At 45.7% G+C, this 12,987-nt stretch overlaps 1 long non-coding RNA gene across 1 annotated transcript in view; it reads right to left on the bottom strand.

The window, feature by feature from the left end:
- LOC128343464 (uncharacterized) overlaps window positions 1-11,332 on the bottom strand; it is a 33,231-nt gene extending 21,899 nt beyond the window's left edge. The window contains exon 1 of the long non-coding RNA XR_008315548.1: window positions 11,198-11,332. This is a non-coding gene — a long non-coding RNA (uncharacterized LOC128343464). The remainder of the gene's footprint in view (window positions 1-11,197) is intronic.
- Window positions 11,333-12,987: the final 1,655 nt, after the last annotated feature.

Here is a 12,987-nt window from a genome sequence, read left to right as displayed (position 1 = left end):
GGAGGAAGAGAAAATGGAGTTCTTTCTGAATAAACTCTTAGTTAAATCTGCATAAGATATTTGTGTCTATGAGGGAAGCAGCTATAAAACACTAATCGGTGGGGACAGGTACTGGGAGAGCAGTCAGGAAGCAATGCAAAGTGAGGAGCAATTTAAAAATTGCTGTGCCTAGCACAAGGAAGGCAAATTAAGGGGGGGGAACCCCATTATTGCCCAAGTGGAGGGCATTAGTGAGGTGGAGGCATTTATTTCAGGACATATGGTACATTAACATTCCTTCATATCTGCGTATTGCCAACACATCCATACACCCTTCTATATGGCATAACTACTGCAATACCTGTTTAAGACCTAGTTTCTTGTTTGTCTTGCCAGATCCCTGGAGTCTTTTGATGTTTCAGTTCTGTTGCTTGTTTGTATTGCAATAGTAGGGCTTCTACTGCACACAGAACATATTCTCTACGCATTTAGCAAGAAGGAACATTTTTCTTACAGAATGGAACGTGGGTATATTGGAATTTCCATGAAGAGCAACCAGAGCCTGATCTTTAAATGGAGAGTAAAAACATGACTACATTAATGATGAGAAAGAAACCACTTTCTGTGCTGTGATGCACACATAACCAAATCAACATGGGTTGGGGGCCTCTATTGGCAATCTTCTTTCACAGTTGCCTGGTGTCCAAATATTTGTGTATACCAGTGTTTAGGTTCTAACTGGAACTCACCCTAAACTTTAGGGATGGAGTAGGCCTGCAATGTATGTGAACAATTTCATCAAATACCCTCTGATTTTAATATTAGTTACATTGTTATTCCCACCCACCCCCTTTCTCAAAGCAGCTCAGGGAGACATATAAAGCTCCTCCACCATTTTATACACACAGTAACCCTGTGAAGTAGGTTAAGCCAAGAGATAGTGGGGCTATTCCCATGATCAGCCAAAATCGGGCTAGGGGAGCCTAGCTCGATTTTGACTGATCGTGGGAGCCACCGTGCTTGTGGGAGCCCTCCCCTAAAACCGGGTTTGCGGAGCGAGCACTCCGCAAACCCGGGTTTTTTTATTGTGAGTAGCCACGGCATCGCTCTGCGGCGTGGCTACTCATGAGGAGACCCCCGGAGGGGAGGCGAAAAGCCACTTCCCATCTCCGGGGGTCTCACCAGAATGCCTTGCGTGCTCGCACAGGGCATGCTGGAGCTTCCAGAGGCCAATTGGCCCCCGCTCCCCCCAGCCCCTGCCGGCTCCATCACAGAGCCGGCAATCATGTGGGCGGCCGATCTGGCCACCCAGGGCTCCCTCCCTGATCGTGAGCAGGGAGAGTGGGCTTAGCCCACTCTCCCCGCACACTTTCCAAACTCGGGTCTCAATGATCATGAGATCCGGCTCAGTGACTGTTCCAGGCCCACCCAGTGATCCTCATGGCTGAATGGGCATTTGAACCGAATGCCTCCCATCACTACATTAACACTGCCTTTTATTGCATGGATGAGACTATTGTTCAGTATTCTTTCCCCAGTTTATTCCTATATCATCTTGTCTGGTCCCTTTTTGTATACTAGTTCATTCTCAAATTGTGTTATAGTTTTAGAGATTTCCTGAACAGGGACAAAAGTTCTGATTGTTCATACTCAGTTATAAGCCTGCTCTGGTCCTCAGTTGCCCTCTTCCCTCAGACCACCCTACCTACCCAAATAGAGATTGGCTGTCATCCAAACCTGCTGAATTACATAGGGAGTAGTCTAAAGGATTTCTTACTTTCCATAGGAGTAGTTAAGTTTGGATGTCAGCCAGTAATCTGAGTCTCTGGTGGGTGGTGAATAGGGAAACAGACTTCTCAGCTGTGGAGGGCTGGAATGCCCTCACTGTGGCAGCAACTCTTATGTCTTTCTAGCACCAGACTAATATTCCAAGGCAGGCCTTTTAGAATTTTGGCTGATCATTATTTTGGCAGCTGTATTTTTAATGGGCTACATTCTGCGCAGTGCCTCACTGATGTCAGTGACCTCCTGCCGGGGCTGTTGTGCAACTTCCAAAGCAGCCCAAATGGTGTAGCAATGGGGTTGCAGCAGAGTGAGTGCACTTAAAGCACTGCCCTGCAGCCTGGAAGGGTTTTGAGGGCATTCTGCAGTAACCCCACATCCACACTGTCAGGATTGCCTTTGAAGGGGAGAGGAGCTGGTCTTGTGGTAGCAAGCATGAATTGCCCCATTTGCTAAGCAGGCTCTGCCCTGGTTTGCATCATATGGCTACATATGAGAACTGTCTGGTGGAAGATATTCCACTTAGGGTGGGGCTGTAGTTCAGTTGTGCAGCATCTGATTTGCATGCAGAAGATCCCAGCTTCGATCCCTGGCATCTCCAGGTAGGGCTGGGAAAGGCTCCTGCCCACATTCTTGGAGAAGCTGCTGTCAGTCAGTATAGTCAATGCTGAGCCAGATGGACCAATGTCCTGACCATGGACCAATGTCCTGGTATCACATAGCTCCCTATGTTCCTATGAAGTTGCAGGTCACTGCCATTGACAGGGGACTGTGGAGAGTGTGCCCATTCGGTTTATGCAGATAGAAATGTAGGGAAAGAGTCTCTGTGCAACTGCTTTTGGTTTCTCCCCCAGAGTAGCTCCCGCAGCCTCACATGGCTTAACTGGGATGAGCAGCTGAGCTCTCTGGAGAGAGGAGCAGGGTAGGGCAGGGCAGCCTATTCTGAACTGAAGTGTGTGTCTCCTAGTGTTTACAGGGCATTGGGGTAAGGAGCCCTGAAGCCTACCTTGGCTCTCTGAGGTTGCAAAGGGCCATAGCTCACAGGCAAAACACATGCTTTGCATGCAGAAGCAGGATGTGGAGAAGCCAGCTGGAAAAACTGTACAAAGTTTGTCTTTGGGTGGGGCTCCTCCTGCTGGGCAAGACCACTGCCTGAAACCCTGGAGAGTAGACTACTGAGCTAGACCAGGGATTCTCAACGTTGGGTCCCCAGATGTTATTGGACTTCAACTCCCATAATCCCCAACTAAAGGCCACTGGGGATGGGGATTATGGGAGTTGAAGTCCAATAACATCTGGGGACCCAACATTGAGAATCCCTGAGCTAGACGATAAGGGAACTTCCAATGTCCCACTGCGTACACAAGAACATCCTCAGCTTCGAAATGTATTTGAAAGCAGTCAATTGACAATATTTGACTGGCAGTGGGGGCCAGTATGTGCAGCAAGGGAGGCGGCATGCCTCACACCTCATCCGGACTGTCTTGCTCTCCCTTGCTGTGCCTGACCATTGTGTTAACCACTTGTGCATAGGTTGATCATTTGCCCAGTTTCCAAACCTGACAAATGACCAGCCCGCATGCAAGGGGTTAACACCGGGGCCGGGCAAGAGAGAGTGAGGTAGCCAGACACAGCGAGAGGAGTGAGAACGAGCCTTATGGGAAACTCATTTACCGGCATCCTGGCTGCCACTGTGTATTGACTGGTCAATTTGACAGGCATCACGACCCTAATCAAGGAAGACCATATGCCCCTCTCGAAAGCTATCCATATCTTGCTAATGAGGCCCACCTCCTGCTGGGAGAGCCATAGCACCAGCATGAAAATGCAATGTCATGTTATATAAGCACTAGTGTTTTTAAGCCCGTTATAATAACGGGCTCTAGGGGGTGTGTGCTAGTTTGCTCCTCTTCCCTTCTCCTTCCAGTTGCTACTTCCTTCCTCCCAGTTGCTAGGACGGAGTCCCGTCGCCCGAGACCCTCAGCAACAGCCACAGGAGCAGCAGCCAGATAGGCGGCTGCAAGTTGGTTTTGGGATGGAGGGGCTTTTCTTCGGCCAGGCTGCGCACCCGGCGGCAGCCGCTTCTCGTCGGCCATCCCACCCGCCCGGTGGCGGGGCCTCTCCTCGGCCAGCCGCACGCCCGACGGCGGCCGCTTCTCCTCGGCCGGCCGCGCGCCCGATGGCGGCTGCTTCTCCTCGGCCCGCCCGCGCGCCCGGCGGCAGCCGCTTCTCCTCGGCCGGCCGGCCGGCCCGGCGGCGGCCACTTCTCCTCGGCCGGCCGGCCCGCCCACCTGGCGGCAGCCGCTTCTCCTCGGCCGGCTTCTCCTCGGCCTTGCCAACATGGCCGCCCGTGTCTGGGCGGCCGTATCTTTTTTGGCGGTTCTGAGCATGCGTTCCGCGCATGCTCAGAACCGCCGAAAAAGACACGGGCAGCACGGCCGCACACTCAGGGTCTTTATTATAGAGGATAATAGCATGCCTAGTAGGTTAAGCATTGTCTCCTGGGATTCTGAAGACTTGTCCTCTGAGCTCAGCTCTAGGGAACTCTAGATGCCAACTGCTGAGCAGGCAACTATGTAGCACATGGGATGTTGCACCTGAGAGCTCATTTATCATGCACGGGAAAAGTTTTGGAGCCTACATTTGACCTCAGAAGAGAATCCTGTGTAAACAGAAATGTCATGGTCTGAAACCTGATTCTTGAGACTGTCTTTAGTCACCAAAGAGTGCATTCATTTTTTTTAAAAAAAGTATAGTTTACTTTATCTCCAAATCTTTCAAGAGAATTGCTGTGTGGGTAGCAGGAAAAATGGAGGGAACATACAGGCCTAAAAAACACAACTGCTCTATACTGATACACTTAGGATCTACAGAAGTTCCACCCAACAGCTACAGCTCCCAAAAAACTACAGGAGCTCCAGAGGAACAAAAAGCACAACTGAAGAACACAGCACCCCCTGACATACATAACACCCCTCCCCACTTAGCTAACATAGTCCTTCATCCAGTGAGGGGGAACCCTTTCACAGGATGGTCTCTGAAGTCTACTGGTGGGTGTAGAAGGTCCCGGGGATTGCACCTCGGCAACTGCCACTGGTAAGAAACAGCTATCACTCTCATCCCATGATGGCTCTGGTAATTCCACAGGGAGTGTGGCAGACACATCAGCTCAAGAATGCTCCAAGAAAGTTGCCTCTGATGAGTCCATTGGTGCCAACATATTCTGGGAAGAATGCCTTCTCAATTGATCAACATGGTGATGCCACACTGGTCCATCTGCACATTGAACCTGGTATGATACAGGTCCAATGACCTCAATGATAATGGAAGGAACTCAACTTGTTCATTATCTTTATTGTTCCGCTTTATTGTATCCTGCTTTTCATTAAAATAATCCCAAAGCGGTTTACAATATAATTAAACACAGCATCCTTTGGATCTGATTCATAGTGGTGTTTCTGGACCTATGCAAGTTAATACACCAGGAGGGAATAAATATGTTCTTACTTTCATTGATGACTATTCTAGATACACATATACATACATACCTGTTAAGTGAAAAGGGACAAGTACTAGAAAGACTAAAAGAATATGTTACAAGAGTGAGCAACACGTTAGGGAGAAAACCACAGATCCTCCGCACTGACAATGGTGGTGAACACACTGGGAATGCTGACATCTTTCCTCTTCCTGACTGCCTCCTCTTCTTTCCTCCTCCTCCTCTGCCTGCATACTGCTTTCTAGCACTTCCTGCTTCTGTTGGAAGCACTTGAAAGTGGTGTGTGGGTAGAGGAGGAGGAGAGGTAAAGAGGAAGAGGCAGGCAGAGGTAACAGTGGGCCAGCAGGTGGTGGAGGAGGTGGAGGTGGCAGAGGGTGAGTAGGGTGGTGCATGCAAAGTGCATGCTGCTTGTGGGTCCCCACCACCGTGAGTGAATGGGGGGCCCATGTGCTGGGGGGTGAACACAGGCATTGTGCACTAGCTACGCCAGTGCTTATGTACTAGCAAGGGAAGCAAAAAACACATTTTCTCACTAACTATATATTGCAGTTTGAGTGCTGGGAGAAAGTGCTACACCTGCAGCAGAAGGTATTACATTTAATTCCTTTGCAAATAGGTTATAACTGTTTGTTAAAGGAAGGAAGGAAGGAAGGAAGGAAGGAAGGAAGGAAGTCCAAGTCTTTCCCAAATTACTTGATTCATAGCAAAGGCCATACATGGTGCTGGTCATCTGTCATAGAGGTAAAAAAGGACTGTGTTGGGAAACTGCTCAGAACAAAAACAAAAACTGTAGCTATTGATCTGGTGTAACTGGCTGACAGTGCAATGTCTCTTTAAGAACACACAGCTGCACGACTGTGCCAGCAGATATCAGCAACACCGCCCATATAAGCGTATCTCCTATTTCCAGTGTTATGTTTATGTTCTTACCTTTCTGATATGAATCTCATTGATTTTGTTAGGTTGGAGACTGCTGCCTATGATTATGTGAATGAGGTCAAAGTGAAGGGGGCATTGTTTGGGATTAAGCATGGATGCTTGTATAAGAGTCTCTTTTTCAGTTGCTCAACATTTCTCCAGAGCAATCAGTCAAAGTGGATTAGGTCATTGATTAGGTCAATGTTCCAGAATGTCATAAAATCATACAGTGGTTTCCAAACTTTCAACACTCCAAAAACTCTTTCCACACGGATGAATTTCCTGAGGATCTTTGCATGTTGCAAAGGATCCTGGGATGCATTCTAAAGCTCACTCTCCATTTGTTCAGGGCTCTTGCCAGTCCTAGAACATGCCCACCACTGTCTTGCAACTGCACTTGGCAAGGGAAGATTGGAATTGGTAAGCAAGCTGTCTTTCGGGGACTTTGTTCATAGTTACTGAATCTCTCTTTGATGCACCTTTGATTAAACCACCAAGGAACCTCAAGGTTCCCCGGAACCTAGTTTGGAAACCACTGCCATACTCTTTTGATCTTTATTCTGGGCTACTTTGGGTGAATGCATGTCTTGCAGAATAAAATAAAGTAAAATTCTACCAAGGGCTGTGTTGCCTAAGCATTCCTCACTTCTATGGCATGGTGAAGCTAATATGGGTTGACTGTCCCATATAGTTGTTTCAGCACATTTCTAGATCATGAGTTGATGTGCCCTTGCTCAAGCCACTCCAAATCATTTCACTCCACAGAGATAACCCTTCTGAAGCATGTATATGTTTTGACTGGTTAAAGGATACAGAGATAGTTCATAGGAAGCCAGCATAGTATACCAGTGTACTCACTGGGTGGCCATTGGCCAATCACTTATCTCTCTTAGGCTTAGGCTAACCTAATCAGAGGATACACAAAACCATATACAAACCATACATAATCATATATGTAACCGTATACTCCTCAAAGGAAGAGTGGGATACAAATGTAGAAATAAAAACACATGCATAAAGGTGAACCCCATTATCTGCGTAGGTCCCATTCTCCACTTCGACTGTGGATAATTGAACCATGGATAATGGGTCATTAAATGAATAGGAATGTGGGAGAAGGGGGTTAGGTTCTCAGAGGCTGCAAAAAACCCCACCCCATTGTCAAAAAGGGCAAAAATAATGGAAATATAGTACCCTACTGTGCTTCGTGGGTCTGCAGCTGTCCCACAATGCCCACACCAGAGTTCAATATCTGCCACTTTACAATGATTTTTTTGCAAGGGAAAGTTTAAAACAAACAAACAAATGAGCCACAAAATGGCCCTTTTCCTTAAAATGATAGCCAGAAATGACCTCAGAGGTCATTTCTGGCCACCCCAAAACCACAGATATGTGTAATTAACCCTTTGTTGACCCTTCTCCCCTATATATGCTGAGGTCAGGTGTCAATTATGTGGATACGGCCATAGATATGGTCTGCAAATGGCAAGGTGTACCTGTACATACCTCCCAGGAGGGTCTTTGTCATTCCCCTTGCATTGGTTATATTTTGCCCCTTTTTCTCTTGGTTCCCAGTCTGAGAACAAAAGTAAGTGCTGCCAGGCTTTCTGTCTTAAGCACACATGGGACGGTGAAACCTTCCTTGATTTATGGAGGTTCACTGTAAGGAGACCTGAGAATCCCTGCTCTAAGCATTATTGCTCTCTCAGAAAGCAGAATCACTGATCAACCTCATTTTGCCTGGCGGTCAACTGTAATTCTCCATCCTCTCCAGCAAGGAAACTCACCTCATCCTTCATGCTGTGGCTTCTGTAACTCAAGGACTGTGTGTAGAGCACCATCTAGTGGAAAAGCCTTAGGGATGTTTCATTTTCTATACCATCTTCTGATCTATTCTATCAAGCTGATGTCAAGAAAAGGCCTTCTCTTGGAAGCCAATGGTTCCTATGTCTTGTGAATAGGACGGCTAACATAGGTTAAGAAGAAAGTGAAAACTGCTTCCCTATATAACCAAATCTCTCCAAATCCACAGTCTCATTTGTCAGGTTAGAGTAAGTCACCATTCTGTACTTTGCAAGAAAAACAAGTATTTCGGGGATCCATAAAATTTGTACAAGACAACGCTGTGTTATTGTCATTATCTAGTGTTTCCAGAGCAATCGTCCGAGGTCTAGATTATTTAAGAGAATGCTTTCTTCCTAATCAACCCCTCCACCTATTAAGATCTGAGGAGGTCCAGTTGCAGTTGCCAATGGTTTGGTTGGTGGCAACTCGAAACTGGGCCTTTTCTAGAGTTGCCCCGGGACAATGGAATGTGCTTCTTAATGAAATTAGAGTTTCCCCTTCTCTGAATGTTTTTTAAGAAGGACCTGAAAACATACCCGTTTGGTTGGGCTTTTAGTTTATAGTTTTAAAGCTTCAGGTTTTATCGTTTTTATCTGTAGTTTAAAATTGTTTTGTGTCAATGTTTTAATGTTTTTTTAGATTGTGCCCTGCCCAGGGACTGTTTTGTATGGGGCGGTATAGAAATGTAAGACATAAATAAATAATTAAATTAAATTAAATAGATGCACTCTGAAGGCATGAGATCCCATCTTGAAAGGAATTCTTTGCCCCTGGGACCTTGAGTCCAGTCTGACAATTTAACTGCCATAATATAGGAATGAGCCTCCTGGACTTTTACTTCCTTCTCACCTTTCCCAAGAAGTTGAAGTGGAAAGACATTGCTCCAAGGTAGATAGGAAGGTTTTTGTTTTGTTTTGTTTTGAAATCTCATTTGCTCTGCATGCAGGTGACTCTAGCAGGTGCACTACTTCTTCACCTATATTCCATCTTCTTGCCTGCTAGATATTAGAGGAGTGATGCTTCTTCACTTGTGCAGTGCATTCAAGCATGTTGCATATTTGGTGGCAGAAACAAGGTGGAGAGAGCTTCTCAGTAGAACTATGATGTAATCCCCTTGCCTCTCCATGCTCCAGGCTTCAAAATCCCTTACACACTGCTTCTGCCGAGCCCACTCTAAAGTTTCAAGCATCATAAAATCAGCTTTGAACAGCTGTGGGTTCAGACACAGAATAGCTATTATGGGACAATTTGGAGATGGCTTAAATTATACAAAGCAAATAATTAAGGCTAGAGATAAGCTCTGAAGGAACTACAAGCTCATGTTCTGCTTATATTTTTAATGATTTTTTAAAGCCTAAAGGTATGCTGTTTTCAGAGCTTTATCTTATTCTAATCAATAGGTGAGCATGAGTGACATGTAGCTATACTTCCCATGGTGTCTGCAGTTGTTGTGGGTCCTTAGGCTAACATTTACGTCCATCTTTGTAGGGCATTCTGGATCATCCTGGTCAGTAGCTTTTAACAGAAATTTCCCCTTTATGGAGTTCTTATAGTAGAACTTATTTTAAGATGAATTGAAGAGTAAGGCTGCAATCTTATGGACACTTACTCGGGAGTAAGCACCATTTAACAGAGTAGGACTGATTTCTAAGTAAACATACACAGGATTCCACTGTAAGCTCGCCAAATAGGCCCTGCCCCAAAGGATTTGTGACTTTGGTGGTTCCTTGGCTGCTGCCTTGAGCTTCAGTCTTCCTTTTACAGTGGCAGAAAAGGCTCGATCCCACCCAACACAACTGAGAAGAAAAGATAATCAGAGTGCTTACAGGCCTACATTATTAAAAGAGATTCTGAAAGCTATTCTTAGAAAAAATGAGTCTGAAAGGAGGTATAAGGAGGTATACTGGCAATGTGCAAATCTATCATGGGGTACAACACCAGTATAGATGGGGGAGAGGTGTCGCAGAGTGTAACAGAGCAGAAATGGAGGCTTGTTAGGTTTATTGAACAAAGTTACTAAAGTTTATTACTTAACTATTACCAAATCATAAACAGTCCTATTCTGAGTGAAAGATCATCCTAACAGAAAAATAACAGTCTCAAGCATCCAGTAAGATATACAAACTGATCAATCAGTCCACAGAACTGATGGCTGACATGAACATTCTAAACTCTGCCATAAGCCTGTACACAGATATGCATGCATCAGTGCCAAGAACAAGGACAATGTATATACATATAAATCTCAAATTTCCCTTCTCATTGTCTTGTTCCTTAATTTATAAGCTCAACTGCCATTCACAGATTTTGAAACTGTCATCTGGTTAATGCAGGGGCGTAGCAAGGTTGGAATGGGCCCAGAGACAAGATTTTAAAATGCCCCCTCCCACTCAAAGTCCAGGGCCTCCGCACACCCCAGGCCCCCAAGGATTTAAGTCTGATATTTCAAAATAAGTATGTTGCCTGGAAATACATTTCACTGAATACACACACGCACACGTCACAATATATAATGATATACATTGAGTACTATACATTTGTTTTACTTTTAATGCCTAGAACACACTAGAAAGATGAATGATTAAAATGGGCCCCTCGCTGCAGATTAGCAAAGGAGACTTTCAACCATGCAGGGTGAGCCTATGTTTGTTTTCTCAGAATTCTGAACAAATTCAGTCAAGTTTGATTGCAGGAGGTTTTTCACAGGAGGCTTTTAAAGCCCTTTAAGACACATCTCCTCTGGAATGGAGGTGCTGCATTCACATGTTGGCCAGATTTACCCTGAAGTCCCTGCAAGTTATTGGGGAGCAGTTCACACACAAGAAAAATAAAATAAAAGCACCACACATGCTTCACAGTTCTCACTCAGACCTTCTGGGCTGCAAAACAACTTGAACATAAGTGCATTTATAAATGAATGAATGAATGAATAAAATAAATATAATACTGTTTCTTCCAGAAGTTTTTGTAATTTTCTGCCATGAAACAAGCCACTTATAGGACTTTTTAGACAGTTTTTTTTAAAGCCAGCAAATTTTCCAAGCTGTTTAAAAATAAATATTCAGAGACTTCTCAGCCCCTCCCCCCCATATCAAAGCCCTATGGCAAGCAGATGCCTATATATCCGGCGGGGGGGGGGGGGAAGGTAACCACAAAAAGGAGTTCACACTCTACCTGGCTGCAAGGGGTCTTCTGCTGCAGAGAACAGTGGTGGCCACTCTGGCTGCCTCCTCCTTCCGGGCTGGCTTAGGCTCTACTCGAGTTCAGGCTTCACTGCGGCCTACACGGAGGCCTCAGTGGAAGCCCCGCCCACCCGCCGATCAGCTGAGAAGTGGGAGAAAAGGAGCTCTTTGCAGCTTGTCTGCTGCTTCGATTGCGGGCCAGGAGAACAAGCAGGAGAGACGGCAAACAGGGCAAGTGGCTGAGGGGCCATGGGGCTGGGCAGGGGGCAATGGGGAGTCACGTGAGGTGCCTCTGGGGGGCCCCTCCAGGCAGTGGGGCCCCCAGACAACTGTCTCCCCTTGCCCGATAGTTGTTACGCGCCTAGGTTAATGGTTTTGTCAGTATGTCTGCAACCATTTCATCTGAAGTGAACCAATATCTTCCTTAGCAGCCAGTATCCACTTATGAGTTTCCAAACTGGGTATTCCTTTTATTTTATGCCAATCTATGGAATCAGTTATTTTCTCCTCTTTTGCTTCAAAAGAAAATATTTTAGGAGGAATCTCTTTATTAATCCTATTTGTACACCTCACCTCTAATTGTGGTTCAGTAACCCCTTCTTGATCTGATCTCTCTGCAACAATTACTTCTTTATTTTTGACATAGTTTCTGTTCATCTTCTTCACCTGTTGGAAAAACTAAGTCACAATTATACATTATATTGACATTAGATTTCTGTTTCTCATCAAAGTAAGCAACACTGTACAACTTGACAGGGTCTGTAGCAAAGTCAAGTATTCTATAATTTTTACTGTCCAATTCATATCCCACAAAAATTACTTTCTCACTTCTACAGTCCAATTTCCCCCTCTGCTCCTTGGGGATATATGCATATGCTTTACTTTTGAACATTTTGATATGCTTTAAACTGGGTGTTCTTCTGTTCCACATTTCAAAAGACTTTGTGGATAAAATCTCTCGTATTCGGGCCAATTTGGATTTAGACCCCACAATTACTGCAGTGTCTGAATTGGAGCTGTCCAGCGATTCCTCTTATGTTGTTAGGCTGGATCAGTTTTAGTTTGTGACTCATGAGGATGTGGACAAGTTGCTTGGAGCAATGCAGCCTACCACCTGTTCTCTTGACCCTTGCCTGACGTGGCTAATACTAACCAGCCAGGGAGGCTGTTGCAGAAGGCCTGGTAGAGATAATAAATGCTTCTCTGAGGGAGGGGAGGATGCCTTATTGTCTTAAGGGGGCAATTATTAGACCACTTCTGAAGAAGCCTGCCCTGGATTCCTCAGAATTGAGCAAGTATAGGCCTGTCTTCCGTGGCTGGGCAAGGTAATTGAGAGGGTGGTGGCCTCCCAACTCCAGGCAATAATGGGCTGGATGAGAGGTAACAAGCTGAGATGAGACGGAGGTACTTATTGTGTGGGGTCAGAACTCGGGAGATGATTTTCTGCCTGTTCTGGATGGGGTCACACTTCCCCAGAAGAAACAGGTATGCAGTCTGGGGGTGCTTCTGGACACAAAATTCTCCCTGGTATCCCAGGTTGAGGCAGTGGCCAGAGGTGCCTTTTATCAGCTTTAGCTGATACGCCAGCTGCGTCCGTATTTTGAGATAAATGACCTCAGAACAGTAGTACATCAGCTGGTCATCTCCAGACTTGACTATTGCAATGCACTCTATGTGGGGCTGCCTTTGTATGTAGTCCGTAAACTGCAGTTAGTTCAGAATGCGGCAGCCAGTTTGGTCTCTGGGTCATCTCAGAGAGACCATATCACTCCTATCTTAAAA

Source organism: Hemicordylus capensis, chromosome 2 (genome assembly GCF_027244095.1).
Source record: "Hemicordylus capensis ecotype Gifberg chromosome 2, rHemCap1.1.pri, whole genome shotgun sequence".
Classification (NCBI taxonomy): Eukaryota; Metazoa; Chordata; class Lepidosauria; order Squamata; family Cordylidae; genus Hemicordylus; species Hemicordylus capensis.
The sequence above is the reverse complement of the archived record's forward strand: the minus strand, read 5'-3'. Positions and strand labels throughout refer to the sequence as shown.